The sequence below is a fragment of the Panicum hallii genome, chromosome 2 (genome assembly GCF_002211085.1).
Source record: "Panicum hallii strain FIL2 chromosome 2, PHallii_v3.1, whole genome shotgun sequence".
In the NCBI taxonomy this organism is placed as follows: Eukaryota; Viridiplantae; Streptophyta; class Magnoliopsida; order Poales; family Poaceae; genus Panicum; species Panicum hallii.
Genome location: NC_038043.1, coordinates 34,805,357 through 34,811,356, shown reverse-complemented (window position 1 = coordinate 34,811,356; position 6,000 = coordinate 34,805,357). Strand labels below are relative to the sequence as shown.

Here is a 6,000-nt window from a genome sequence, read left to right as displayed (position 1 = left end):
AGCGCAAATATCTCGTTGGATTCCGAAAATAATTCGGCAATAATTACGGGGATTCCCTTCCATTTGAGGTGGCTTTCTGTTGGGGCGCTGGCTCGGTTTGAAAAATCGGAGAACTCCGCGGAGCGATTGATGGCGGGCGTGGCGGTTGTGGGTTGGTGGTACGAGTCCACCGGAGAAAACGACCAGCTAGCTGCTCGCCAGACACAGACCACATGTCAGCGAAATCGGGAGCCGCTCCTATTAAACCGCCTCCCGGTTTCAAAGCTTCCCCCGCCGCCACCACTCGCCTCTTCCTCCCCGCCACCGCTCTGCTCGCTCGCTCGCAGCAGCCGCCGGCAAAATGGTACGCCCCTCTCTTTCTCGGTTCCTCACCCGCCTGCTGGGATCAGTGAAATTCCCAGCGTTCTTGCGAAAAATTTAAGCTAGTTTCCTTGGATCTTGAACGAATGAACGACAATTGTTCGGTTCTACTACTATTTGATCTAGCGATCCTAATTATCCTCTGTGACTCGTCTAATCTTGCAGGCCCCGAAGAGAGGAGGCAAGGCGCCGGTACCCGCCAAGAAGAAGACGGTAAGCCACTGATTGGTGCAACCTATTGTGCTCGTCTTTTTTTCTTGTGAGGTTTATGCCGTTCTTGGTTTGGTTTTGCTCATACGTTTGGTTGGTGCAGGTGGTGACGAACCCGCTGTTCGAGAAGAGGCCGAAGCAGTTCGGGATCGGCGGCGCGCTGCCGCCCAAGAAGGACCTCCACCGCTTCGTCAAGTGGCCCAAGGTCGTGCGCATCCAGCGTCAGCGCCGTATCCTCAAGCAGCGCCTCAAGGTGCCCCCGGCGCTCAACCAGTTCACCCGTACCCTCGAGAAGAACCTTGGTATGTTTCTCGTCCCGCCCATTTCACCTTTTCCACATAGGTGGTAGAGAAAGGTTGCCTTGTAGAGATGTTAAGTATCAAAGCATTGAGTAGCACTGCAAGGGTTTTCTGCCTAAGATTTGATTGGTTAGTGTATGTTTAATGCATTAAGTAGCACCGCGAGGGCTTGCTGCCTAAGAATTGTTTGTTAGTGTATGCTTGTCACTGTACTCGATATTGAATGGGGGGCGTGCTTCGAGCTGTCAGTAGGATATGGAATACTATAAAAAAAGTAGGAGATGAATTACTATAAAACATAGGATATGAATATTGAATTGGAAATATGTGATATGAGTTATTTGTATCATATGAAGATGAACAGTGTACAGAATAGGTTAAGTTATTATGTTCACATGTCTACTTGATCTCCACAGCGTTTAATTATATCATTTTTAGGGTTCAAAAGAACTTTTTTCATCAAAGATTATTGATTTTTTTTCTATTTTCCATAGCTGCCTTTGCAGTTGAAATTCTTTCACTTCTCACATTTGGTATGTAAAAGTAGACAGGTTGTCCAAACAGGAGAGTACTGTTCTATTTATTCTACCATTGAAGATATTTAAAGGATTGTCAAAGTTTAATTGCTTATAAATGTGTAAATTTCGCTCATAACCAAAGTCAGACTAATTAATAGGTTTTGTTAAAGTTTCTGGCCATCCCATGTTTAGACAAATCTTTGTGAGCCACTCGCAAATCTGCTTAACCTCAAATGATTTCTGGCATCTTGTCGCAATGCAATCCATATTGATTTAGGCATGCCTAGGGCCATTATCACATTAGGTACATCCTTAGCAGCTGTGGCATTAGAAATACTGAATTTTGAAATAAAGGACAGCATTACTTTAGATCCTTCCGTACTTTTGCTTTAGTTATCTCTTGTCTGATTTTCCATTTCAGCAACAAACTTGTTCAAGATGCTTCTGAAGTACCGCCCTGAGGACAAAGCTGCCAAGAAGGAGAGGCTTTTGAAGAGGGCCCAGGCTGAAAATGAAGGGAAACTGTTGAGGCAAAGAAACCAATTGTTGTGAAGTATGGCCTCAACCATGTGACATACCTCATCGAGCAGGTATGGACACCAATTTGTTTCTTTGCATCTCTTAGTGATAGCAGAGTTTTGCCTTTTGCCACAAAATTATGCTGTTTACATTTTTTCCTTTTTGCAGAGCAAGGCCCAGCTGGTTGTCATGATGTTGATCCAATTGAGCTGGTTGTGTGGCTCCCAGCCCTTTGAAGGAAAATGGAGGTTCTATACTGCATTGTCAAGGGAAAAGCACGCCTTGGATCGGTATTAACCCTTTCACCTTTCTTTTGCTTGTTAAATGTTGATATTGTCTTAAAAATTGGAAGCTCATAAATGTTTTGCTGTAGATCGTTCACAAGAAGACCGCATCTGTTCTTTGCCTGACCACTGTCAAGAATGAGGACAAACTTGAGTTCAGCAAGATCCTGGAGGCTATTAAGGTTGGATGCTATGAATTTGTGTTTCTAAATATCCAAATTTTGTGTTTTTGCCTTATCGACTGACTGGACCTTGATTCACTCCCAGGCCAACTTCAACGACAAGTTTGATGAGGTCAGGAAGAAGTGGGGCGGTGGTATCATGGGCTCCAAATCACAGGCGAAAACCAAGGCCAGGGAAAAGCTGCTCGCTAAGGAGGCTGCTTAGCAGATGACCTAAATCTTGCCCTGTTAAATTTATCTTGTACTTCTCCCGATCGTGTGCAATCATATTGTGGTTGTCTGATCTAGTTTTGAGAGTTTTGCTCGTGAAACCATGCTAGGAAAAAGAAAACCTTGTAAGAATTGAAAGTTTTTGTTCTGTGCTGGTTAGTTTATATGACTCGACTACTAAATCGGTGTTGAATCTCTCCTGCGTATTATCTGCGCAATTGCTAGTTTACTACATGAATTTGGATCATGTTAGCCTGATGTTCAGGCTCTGCTGGAATGATTATTCCTCCTGAGAAAAAAGATGAAGTTAGATCTCCATATTGCGCACGCTGTAACCAAATAACCTGGTAGTTTTGCGTGTACATGAAATGACTCAGTTTATGATAACCTGTAATTGTATTGCTAACTAATTCACAGTAGTGCTGGTAATGATACGTGACTTCCTGTGCAAATGTACAATGGAGGAGCCATGCCCTGCTGCTTCATTATTCCCTATAGCCTACGTCAGATTTGTATGCTTTGCTAATTAATTCACAGTAGTACTGGTAATGATACGTGACTTCCTGGGCAAATGTACGGGGGGCCGGGGGGGGGGGGGGGGTGTGTGGGGCGTGGAGGGGGTTGTCCTTCAATCGGTACCGAGGAGAAGAACAATGTGGTGTATCAAAGTCTCCTTGTTCTGTTTGTTTCTTTCAATATAATTTTTGTTGGAGTTGATATTCAAAAGTTTATTTTATTTCGAGATCAAATTGATTTGGTTTGCGTGAATGCACCTAGATAATGGTTCGCATTCTTCTATAGTTGATCTCTTGGTAGCAACAATTCCTTTGTGTGGTATGTCAGATACCTCTAATCAGCAGCAGCTTGCTGAAAACAGTACACAAGGAGTTTCAAATTCAACACATTCACTGCCGGAAACGCGGCCTTTGCCGAGTGTCCAGGGCTTTGCCGAGTGCAAAATATCGAGCACTTGGCAAAGAGCCTCTTTCCCGAGTGCAGCACTCGGCAAAGGAAAACACACGGTGAACTCCTCCTTTGCCGAGTGCCATACACTAGGTAAAGAAAAACACTCGGCAAAGAATTTTTTGCCCAGTGTCGAGCGCTTGGCAAAGGCAGAGACTCGGCAAACGAGCGCCAGGACGAACACGCAATTAACGGCGTGAGTCTTTGCCGAGAGCCTAGTCGAAGACACTCAGCAAAGAGGAGTTTTGCCGAGTGCCTAGGCAAGACACTCGGCAAAATATACATATTTTTTTCTTTATTTTGTCCAAAATTTTTTCTATTGTCATCCTACATTCTCCTCAACAACATATGTAATTTAGGTTCATTTATCGAAGTGTTTGCTATATTTTGTCAATTTATTTCATTTTATTGAATTTCTTGAATAATTCAAATTTGAACTGCGTGGTCATTCGAATAGTGGAACAAATGAATGAAAAATTGTTATTCATGTTAATGAGCATGCTTTGAGGCCTTATTGAAGAAAGGACCAGAAATTTTAAACCTACTATTCACGAAACATGGCGACTAAATTATGTTCAAGTTGTGTTTAAATTGTATCAAAGGCAAATTTGGTCGGAAAATTATGAAACTTGTCGAGATGTCATGTTATTATGTGAGGACACTGTGATAAAAATTTTATAATATTTCGTAAAAGTTTGACATCTACGATCCTTAACACCTAATCGGGCTTCACATAAAATCATACACCTCTTTGGAAAACTTTCAATTTGTAGCATCGTATGTTGTAACTTTCACGAAACCTCATCAGATTTTTATCACAGCTTCTCCATGTGATATCATTACATCTCGACAAGTTTCATGATTTTTGGACCATATTTGCTTTTTATACATTTTAAAAACAACTGGACAAGAAGTTTGTCGTCATGTTTCGTGGACAACAAGTTTGAAATTTTTGGTTTTTTCTTGATAAGGTCTCAACACATGCTTCAATAATGTGAATATCATTTTTTCATTCATTGTTTTCTATTATTCATGTGACTTGTAGTTCAAATTTTAATAATTACAAGAAATTCAATAAAAGGATATAAATTTACGAAATATAGCAAACACTTCGAGTAATGGGCACAAATTGCACATACTGTTGCATATAATGTAAGTATCACAACAAAAAAGTTCGGTGCCAAAAAGTGAAAAAAATGAAAATTGTTTGCCGAGTGCAAGGAAAAGCACTCGACAAATAGGTCCTTTGCCGAGTGTAGGGTTCAAGGCACTCGGCAAAGAATGTGAATATTTTAAAAAAATTGGATTTCTTTGCCGAGTGCCGTATCCGGGCACTCGGCAAAGAGGGGCCTTTGCCGAATGCCCCAGATCTGGCACTCGGCAAAGAGGATGCATATGTAACCGGCTCCTGCTTCCGGTACCCACACACTCGCTCACTCGCTCACACGTGGCGCCCACGCCCGCGCCCCCGCCCCCGGCCGTGCCCCCAGCCCGCGCCCCCACCGCGCCCCCGCGGAATTTGGATTTCAAGGCACTCGAAATTTGTGTGGTGAACTTTATCGTTGTTAACTCTTGTGTGGTGAACTTGTGTATGTGATTTTAGTTGTGTGATGATGAGATTTTGGTAAATTTGGTTGTGTGATGATAAGACTTGGGTGAATTTGGTTGTGTATGTGAAATTTTAAATAATATGCCTGTGTGAATATGTGCCTGTGTAAAATGAAGGCTCCCTATCCGGGGACGGAGAAAAAACAAAATAAAATCTTAAAAAAATACTTTGCCGAGTGTAGAGGAAAGGCACTCGGTAAAGTGACCTAAACTTTGCCGAGTGCCAAGGGCAGACACTCGGCAAAGTGATTTCGAGATGGCTGATTTGGAGTTGCCTGATTTGGAGACGGCGTAGCATGCGGATCATTTGATGCCGCCGATTGTCTCTGCACAGAGGAGAAGAGATTGCATGTGAGACAAGATAAATGACGATCATACATAAATACAACTAATCCCCACTCACAGGAGTAGAGTACGGATCAGGTGGTGGAGGTTGCGCGAACAGAGAAGCTGGTGGAGGTACACCCGTTGCAGCGCTAAGACTCTGCATGTAAGTAAGTACATTACTCATCCTTTGCTCCAACTCCTGTCGTTTCCTCGTCTCTTCTTCCAGCCGGCCCTGCACAGTTTTCACCCCAATGTTACAATAATGCAAAGAAAAGGTATGTAATAATCAACGAACGACGGATAAAGAAGGAATAACCTGGAGTGCCTATATCTGATGGCGTGAAGTGTCCTGCCGAGGTCGTATGGCTGGGCTCGCACTCGTGCTCCTTGCTCGAATCTGAGAAAGAGTAGGAGTAGAGGACGAGTCGATTGCGCCATCGGCAATCCAGTATCGTCCTTTCTTCTTACCTCCTCCGACCCTCATGACGATCTCTGTGTCAAGGTCCTCTGTGGTGGGATC

At 43.2% G+C, this 6,000-nt stretch overlaps 1 pseudogene; it reads left to right on the top strand.

Moving 5' to 3' along the window:
• Positions 1-267: 267 nt before the first annotated feature.
• LOC112882700 lies at positions 268-2,741 on the top strand (annotated as a pseudogene).
• Positions 2,742-6,000: the final 3,259 nt, after the last annotated feature.